Source organism: Magnolia sinica, chromosome 7 (assembly GCF_029962835.1).
Source record: "Magnolia sinica isolate HGM2019 chromosome 7, MsV1, whole genome shotgun sequence".
NCBI lineage: Eukaryota > Viridiplantae > Streptophyta > Magnoliopsida > Magnoliales > Magnoliaceae > Magnolia > Magnolia sinica.
The window spans coordinates 90,404,037-90,413,859 of record NC_080579.1 but is presented as its reverse complement, the minus strand read 5'-3'; positions in this window follow the sequence as shown (position 1 = coordinate 90,413,859).

Sequence of the window (9,823 nt, the reverse complement as noted above, 5' to 3'; positions counted from 1 at the left end):
TTGATCAGTTTCTCAAGACTACAGTGGAATAGGAATCTAAAAACCAGCCAGATCTAAAAATCAGGTGGGCCACACCACATGAAACAACGGGATTGAACTCCCACGGTTGGAAATTTTGTGGGACCTGGAAGTTTTGTATTAGGATAATATTTATGTCTACCGTTCATCTTTAAACGGAAACGGATTGGCTGCTCCCCCGGCCACCTGCCAATGGCTGATGGTCGGTGCTCTGTGGGCTTCACCATGATGTATGTGTTTCATCCACGCCGTCCATCTATTTTTCTATATCATTTTATGGTAGGAGACCAAAAATGAGATATATCTCAATCTCGAGTGGATCACATTATAGGAAACAGTGTTGAATGAATGTCGACCATTAAAAACTTTTTGGGGGCCATAAAAGTTTTGGATCAATCTGATCTTTGTTTTTTCCCTTCATCTAGGTCCATATGACCTAATCAACAGATTTGATGTAAAATAAACATTACAATGGACCTTAGAGGGATTTTAATGGTGGATATCTAATTAATATTGTTTCCGTGTGGTGTGATCCACCTGAGATTTATATCCTTCTCATTTTTGGGATCAATTCCTGAAATGATCCGTAAAAATGAATGAATAGCATGGTGGGGTCCAAATAGTGCCGACCAACAGCCACCGGGCTAGTGGCGGGGGGAGCACCCAATCCCGGATTGGGTGCTCCCCCCGCCACTAGCCCGGAAACGGATTGGGTACTCCCCCTGCCACTAGCCCGTTGGCTAGTGGTAGGTGCTACATGAGCTCTGCAATGATGTATGTGTTTCATTCGTGCCGTTCATTGTCGTCCATTTTTACAGATCATTTAATGTTTTGGTTTTAAAAATTAAAGGTATATAAATCACAGGTGGACCACACCACATGAAAACAATAGTGATTGGATATCCATCACTAAAAGCCTCCCAAGGCTCACTGTATTGTTTATTTGACATCTAATATGTTGATTGGGTCATAAATCCATAAATGAAGGGAAAAAAAATAAAGTTCAGCTTCGTCCAAAACTTTTGTAGCCCCCAAAAGTTTTTAATGGTCGAAGTTCATTCAACCCTGTTTCTGTAACGTGGTCCGTTTGAGATTTTGATATACCTCATTTTTGGCCTCATACTCTAAAATAATCTACAAAAATAGATAGACGGAATGGATTGAACAAATACATCATGGTGGACCCATAGAGCACCGACCATCAGCCATTGGCTAATGCAGGGGACTAGCCAATCCGTTTCCCTTTCACCCGTGCTTCACGTGGCCAGGGTACACGCAGGTCGTACGGACCTAGAGCTTCCTTATTGCTGAAAAAATACCCTATCGTTTGCTGGCAAAACTGGTGGACGAGAGGAACCGATATATGGTTGGGCCGGGAGCGGATTATGTGAGACTCCGAAATCGCCCAAGACAGTGCCGCCCTTACCATGGGGCCCAACTTTGATGTATGTATTCTTTATCCATGCCGTCCATCTGTTTTTTGAGATCATTTTAAGGCATTATCTCAAAAATGAAGCAGATCCAATTATCAGGTGGACCATACCAAAGGAAACGATGGTGATTGACCATTAATGGGCCACAAAAGTTTTGGATTAAGCTAATTTTTTTTCATCTCTCTTCATCCAGGCTTTATGTGGCCTTATCAACAGATTGGATGGCAAATAAACACTATGGAAACATCAAAGTGCACCTTGAGAAGTTTTTAATGGTAAGGCATTCAATCACCATTGCTTCTTAGAGTGTGGTTCACCTGAGATTTGGATCTTATTTTTTTTTAATGCCCTAAAATAAAATAAAATAAAAACAGATAGATGTTATTAACTATGAATAAATACATCAAGGTGGGCCCATGGGATTTGCAACCTCTCCATCAGCTATGAGGCATCTCATATATGGAACATCCAAATCTAGTATTTAGTTTTTATATAAGAGTTGGGTTTGAGTCAAGAAAGTAACAAGTTGGTGAGCCTGAGGCAAGTCCAGTTATTAGGTGACTTGAGCCTGACTCAGTTTGAGTTTGGATTGGGCAAAGTTTACTTGATTTGGTTTGGCTCACTCACTTGGTTCGGGTCAAGTAGGGTCTAAACCAGTTAGACGAGTCAAGTATACCAAGTCAAGTCATACTGCGCCTAGCTTTATACACTGTCAATCCATTTTCCTAACTTATTTTAGGACGTGGTCCAAAATTTTAAGCAAATCTAAATCTAGAGTAACCATGCCACAGAAAACAACCATAATATTAAAAACTTCTCCTGAGCTACAAAAGTTCTGCATTGAGCTAATATTTATGCCATCTCTTCGTCAATTTATATGACTTTATCAACATATTCATGGAAAATTAAAATTACTGTGGACCTTAAGAAGTTTTCAATGGTGGGTGTTTGGAAACCATTGTTCATGTGTTGTCCACTTGAGATTTAGATTTGCTTCATTTTTTAGATTGTGCCTTAAAATCAACCAAAAAAGTGCCAGGCCCCACAGTTAGGTAAACACCCACTATGGTGTTACTAAGGTAACAACTAATTCACTCCCACTTTCACAATGAGATGGCCAATATTAAGGCATTCATGAATGGGGAAACCAATCATCCCCAACTATAATGATTGTGATGTGTTGGGCATTGTGGTACTTCCTTCAATGTAAATGTTTTATATCCATGCCGGACATTGATTTTGCTAGCTCATTTTAGGGCATGAACTCATAAACGAAGTACATACAAAGCTCGAGCGAACCACACCCACCATTAAAACCTTCTTATGGGCCACAATAGTTTTGGATCAAGACAATATTTGTGTTTTCCCTTCATCCAATACTATGTGACCTTATCAATGGGTTAGATGGAAAATAAACATTACAATGGGCCCTATAAAGGTCCCAACATTAGGTGGCATTGTCCTTACATTTTTTGCATGGTGTGGTCCACTTGAATTTTGAATCTGCTTCGTTTTTGGTTCATGCTATAGCAGCTTGGATATCAGTGGGGCCCACAGTGCCCACCACTTCATGACACCAAGGATGAGGGTAGTGTTTTTTTTTTTTTTTGGCATGCACTCACACACCCCCACATAGGCCTGCGCACTCGCACCACAATAGACACTCAAACCCATGACCTCATGTTGAAACTATTGTGAATCTACCACTGAGCCATAGGCAACAGGCAATGAGGGTGGTGTTGGCGACGCCACTTAATCGGTGTTATAGTTATAGTTCCATGGATTTCCATTGCATAGTGTAGCACACACTACTGACATGTGTGGTGTGTTGATGTGGAGAAGTTCTATGGTCCCTACCATGATGTATGTGTTATATTCATACTGTTGATTTATTTTTCCAGACCATTTTAGGGAACAAGCCCCAAAAAACGTGGCAGAGCCGAGGCTTAAGTGAATGAGACCACATAAAGAATCAGGGAATAAGTGGTTGCCATTGAAAACTTCTCCGCAGCACGAAAGTTTTGAATCCAATCAATATTTGTGTTTTCCCATCAATTAGGTTTGTGCAACATAATGAATAAGTTGAACAGTAAATAAATAACATGATGAGCCGCAAACAAAGTTTTAATGGCATGTGTCATGTCCCCACTTCTTAATATGGTGTGGTCCACTTGAGCTTTGGATCTGCTCTATTTATGGGCTTGCGCCCTAAAATGATATGGCAAAATGGATGGCATGGCCAATAAAACTTTGTTGCATCAACACGCTTAGGAATTCAATGGTGTATGATGGACTTGGATTTCCTAATGCAAAACATAGCATTGATCTTGTTCTTACTTTGTCGGCCTTACCACGATGTATGTGTTTTATCCACATATTCATCAATTTTGCTTGATCATTTTATGGCATGAGAAGAAAAAAAAAAAAACAGAAGAAGCAGATTCTGTGATGAACTGAATTTTAGGGATTGAGCATGAACTCAATCTCATATATATTCTAGGTGTCGCTTGTGCTTTCACAGAAGCATGAATTTTCCATACGATTGATCTTATATCCAAGTAATCACATAACTAAACTAAACGGTATAAAATACTCTAAAATAAATGTATCCAACGTAAAGTAATAAGTCCAAAATATACATCATACATCTATTCAAGTTGTGGGGTCCACAGCTAGGGTCCAATATATAATTATATTTAAAAAAAAACAGAGAAAATGTATCGAATCTATAATATTCTTAACAAAAAAGAACATTCATCGAAATCCAGACATGAAAACTCATCATCCGAATCCATATACGCACCATCCAAGGCATCAACCTCAGTGATACTTGCATGTACAACAATGTCTAGTTTATATTTTAAAGCACCGTCCTAAATCAAAAGTGAGTGATCAATTCAGTAATAATATTTATTTTAAGTTGCACATGTTATCAACTCAATCACCGTTGGTAATGATAGCACGGATAAACAACAATTTCATCTTCAGTCTTTTTAGGTGCATGAATTATATGATAACATTATGCATTATTCTCATAATCTAACACTCCCTCAACAAAAAATTGACTTCAACGGCTATTTTACTGAATGTCAACACTCCATCATCATGCGACTCTAACACTTATTTCATAGAGCACCTAACCTAAGATAATGTGACTCGTGACTAGCATTGGCAACATGTGTGTTTGTTATGCATGATCAGCCTAGTGGTTATTAAATCTTATTCAAGCAATATATTTTGAAAAAATAGAGTACCACCATTATATCACATGTCTTAATATGATCATGAGGATCGTAGCGGTCGTAACGACTCTTCACCTGTGTCCCTTGATCCATTTATTAGTTCATTACCCAATTATAATACACATGGTATACGTGTTGCCTCTATCATTACTCAATAATCACTACGGGAAGGCTCATCACCTTAACATGGGCCAACAACTTGAATGCAATGCCCCATACCATCATGCTCAACTTATGAGTCTTAGTAGGATCATAATGCGCTAACGGTTATGAATGATCTCATTCAAGGGAAACAGTTGTATCCTATATTCAATTGAGTGTTATCCAACATTATAAAATAGACAATGATCATGTATGCATTACATTGATTTGATTAACATGGGAGAACCCCGACGTAACCAACATTTGGTACAAAGCATCCTGTGTAGCCTAGCTATTGTCAGTCATATGTGTTCAGGCCCGATCAGTCGAATAAGCATGGAGTGACCAACCTAATATGGGCCACCTCTTAACTGAGACATTTGCAGGTTGACCTCACATCAATAGTAGTTATACTTGTTAAACAAGTAAGCAAGATAATCACTAAGCAACTTATCAAGTTATGCACATATCTTGTAATCAGCAATTTCATTCATTCGGGCATTTTATTGAGCATGACAATCGGACGCGAGTAAGGTTTGCAATATCAAATAAAATCTAAAAATAGTATCCTACGAAAACATATTTATAATATAAACACATTAACTGAGATCATCAAGGGTTAAAAAAAAATAATAATAATAAATAATAAAAAGATGGTCCACACCGTAAAAAGGTTTCATCCAACTTCAACCACTTTTAGGGTTAGGGTTTTAGGAAAAAATTTTCAAAACCTAAACAATCACATAAACTATTGTAAGATTCATACAACTCAACCTAAGAAGACTTAGGTTAGAAAGTAGGAACCACATATTACCTCCAATTATCAATTTTTTTTTTAAAAAAAAGCTCTAACAAAGGACCTGGGAGTGACTAATGTTCCTATTGAAGATATAAAAGGGCGAAGGTGCATAAACTCTCACACTTCTGGTTAGAGGTGTACACGAGTCAAGCTTGACACAACTCGACTCGTCTCGACTACTAGTTAACCCCATCTCGAACTCGGCTCTGCTCAGCTCGGTCCCCGAGCTTGATTGGACAGCTCAGCTCGGTTCAACAATGTCTGGTTTGTATTTAAAAACACCGTCCCAAATCAAAAGTGAGTGATCAATTCGGTAATAACATTTATTTTAAGTTGTACATGTTATCAAGTCAATCACCGTTGGTAATGATAACACGAATAAATAACAATTTCATATTCAGTCTTTTTAAGTGCATGAATTATATGATAACATTATGCATTATTCTCATAATCTAACACTCTCTCAACAAAAAATCGACTTCAACGGCTATTTTACCGAATGTCAACACTCCATCATCATGCAACTCCAGCACTTATTTCATAGAGCACCTAACCTAAAATAATGTGACTCGTGACCAGCATTGGCAACATGTGTGTTTGTTATGCATGATCAGCCTAGTGGTTATTAAGTCTTATTCAAGCAATATATTTTGAAAAACTGGGGTACCACCATTATATCACATGTCTTAACATGATCATGAGTCTCGTAGCGGTCATAACGACTCTTCACCTGTGTCCCTTGATCCATTTATTGGTTCATTACCCAATTATAATACACATGGTATGTGTGTTGCCTCTATTATTACTCAATGATCACTACGGGAAGGCTCGTCACCTTAACATGGGCCGACAACTCGAACGCAATGTCCTATACCATCATGTTCAACTTATGAGTCTTAGTATGATCGTAATGCGCTAACGATTATGAATGATCTCATTTAAGGGAAACAGTGGTATCCTATATCCAATTGAGTGTTATCCAACATTATAAAATAGACAATGATCATACATGCATTAGATTGATTTGGTTGACATGGGAGAACCCCGATGTAACCAACATTGGGTGGAAAGTATCCTGTGTAGCCTAGCTACTGTCAGCCATATGCGTTCAGGCCCGATCAGTCGAATAAGCATGGAGTGGCCAACCTAATATGGGCGACCTCTTAACTGAGACATCTGCACGTTGAGCTCACATCAATAGCAGTTATACTTATTAAATAAATAAGCAAGATAATCACTAAGCAACTTATCAAAATTATGCACATATCTTGTAATCAGCAATTTCATTCATTCGAGCATCTTATTGAGCATGACAATTAGACACGAGTAATAATAAGGTTTGCAATATCAAATAAAATCTAAAAATAATATCCTACGAAAACATAATTATAATATAGATACATTAACTGATATCATCAAGGGTTTAAAAAGTAAAAAAGAAAAAAAAATAAGAAAAAAAGAAAATGGTCCGCACCATAAAGGGTTTCACCCAACTTCAACCACTTTTAGGGTTAGAGTTTTAGGAAAAAATCTTCAAAACCTAAACAATCACATGAACTATTGTAAGATTCATACAACTCAACCTAAGAAGACTTAGGTCAGAAAGTAGGAACCATATATTACCTCTAATCATTTTTTAAAAAAAAGGCTCTAACGAAGGACCCGGGAGTGGCTAATGTTCCTATTGAAGATATAAAAAGGTGAAGGTGCATAAACTCTCACACTTTTGGTTAGAGGTGTACACGAGTTGAGCTTGACACAACTCGACTCGGCTCGACTACTAGATGACCCATCTTGAACTCGGCTTGGCTTGGTCCCCGAGCTTGATTGCACAGCTCAGCTCAGTTCGATCAGCAGCTTGGGCCAGTTCGAGCCAAGATCGAGCCTCTACAGCATTTTCTCAAAGACATGGAGTGCACCTTCAAAATCAAGATATAAGGGTATTTGTTTCATATCCATACCTTCCTTGCCACCAGCCGACACTTCGTTGAGTCAATTCACTAAACACTTGCTGATCAACATCAATATCAAAATAACCAAGTCATTGAACTGGTTCAATCTATGTTCGATTCGAGTTGGGGTTCGATTCGAGTTGAGTCAAGCTCAAGCAAGCTCGAACTCGGCTCAGGTTTTTTTTTTTTTAAGCTCAAAAATCAGCTCGAACTCAGCCTGAACTCAGTTTCGAATCGAATCGAATCGAGCTTTTCCAAGTCGAGTCAAGCGAGCTAACTGAGCTAACTCGGTTCATGTACAACTCTACTTCTGCTCTCTCTCTCTCTCTCTCTCTCTCTCTCTCTCTCTCTCTCTCTCTCTCTACCTTTCTTTTCTCAATGTTAGGGAACAAATTCGTATGGGGGAGAGGAGGTATGAAATAACAGACAATTTATAGCTTCATAAAAGGTGCAAATGGCTCTAATAGCTAAGTATTTGTTCTATTAATCATATGAGATGTTGAGGTGTATGGGTCGATCTATGTCATTGGATAGGTGCTCGGCCACTAGCTGACCTCAGCTCCAACTCGCCTCAGCTCGGTCCTTGAGCCTAACTGGCCAGCTCGGCTCAGTTCGGTCAACAGCTTGGGCTAGTTTGAGTTGAGTTCAAGCCAAGATCTAGCCAAGTTCGCCATTGCAGCATTTTCACAAACACTTGGACTGCACCTTCAAAATCTCACTGTATTTGAGACAGCAGCAATGGTTTTACAAGTATTTCATCAAACACCTTCTAAGCAATATAAAAATTAAGAAAAAAGGGGTGTTGGTTTCATATACATAACTTCCTTGCCACCAACCACACTTCTTTGAGTCATTTCATCAAACACTTGGTGAGTAACATCAATATCAAAGTAATCGAGTCACCGAACTAGTTCAATCCGAGTTCGATTCGAGCTAGGTTCAATCCGAGTTGAGTCGAGCTGGGGCCAGCTCGAACTCGACTCGAACTCATTTTCGAGCTAAAAAAATCAGCTCAACTCGGCTCAAACTCAGCTTCGAACCGAGTCGAATCGAGCTTTTTCGAGTCGAGTCGAGTGAACTAACCGAGCTAGCTCGGTTCGTGTACAGCTCTAAATCAGACGCACCAATCAACGAAGAAGGTCTTAGTTTAGTTTAATGGCTGCTGATTATCAATTAGGCCACGATTATACGAATATGTGTAGGATAATAACCTAAGTTAGTGTCTTAAGTCCGATCGTGATCTAACGATTAAAGAGTCACGACTTCGACAAAGAGTTGATGGTGAACATTTAACTTACATTCAAGTTATCTCATATGGCACTCACACATCCCATACGTTCGGCTTGTGAGCACAAGGTGAATGATCCTAGTTGCGATCTTGGCTCAATATCTGTGATAGACATCAAGCCTAACAAATATGAACATTTTCTATAATTTTGAGTTTAGCAAATCACGAATGAGCGGTTTAGAAGTAATTTGGTTAATTGGAGCAAATCACGGATGACTAAGACTTGAATTAGCTAGTTTCATGACATCACCCATCTGTGATTAGCAAAAATAGATATTCAAATTTTAATTATTCCAAATTCGTCAATTGTAGTGTCGTCATAATACTTATTCAGGCCAATACGACCTTCTAAAAGTCTGCTCATGAACATATTAGAATTTTTGTATGAAAATTTACAGGACATCATAGATTCAAAGCCCTAGTGAATCACACCATGAGAGGATGTGGAAACAATAATGCCTGCCATTGAAAACTTCTCAAAGGCTTATAACCTGTGCATAAGGTGATTCAACCGGACAAAATAAAAACACAAATATCAGGTTCACTCAAAACATCAAAGCTCTCGGGAATTTTTCAATAATAAGCATTCAATACCCATAAATTTCCATGTATGGTCCATTTAAGCTTTAGATCTGGTTCATTTTATTTTATTTTTTTATCCTGCATTAAAATTATTCAGCAAAATGTATACACAGTACTCAGTTAGGTGCTGTGTTCTACACTAGGCAGTTTGAGTCGAAACGGTTCGGCTACTGACCCTGCCACTAGCCAATGGCTAGTGGTTGGTGCTCTGTGGACCCACCATGATGTTTGTGTTTCATCCATGCCGTCCACCTGATCATTTTATGATATGAGCCCAAAAATTAGGTTGATACAAATCTCAGGTGAACCGCACAGTGCTGATTGAACGCTCACCATTAAAAACTTATTGGGGCCACAAAAGTTTTGGG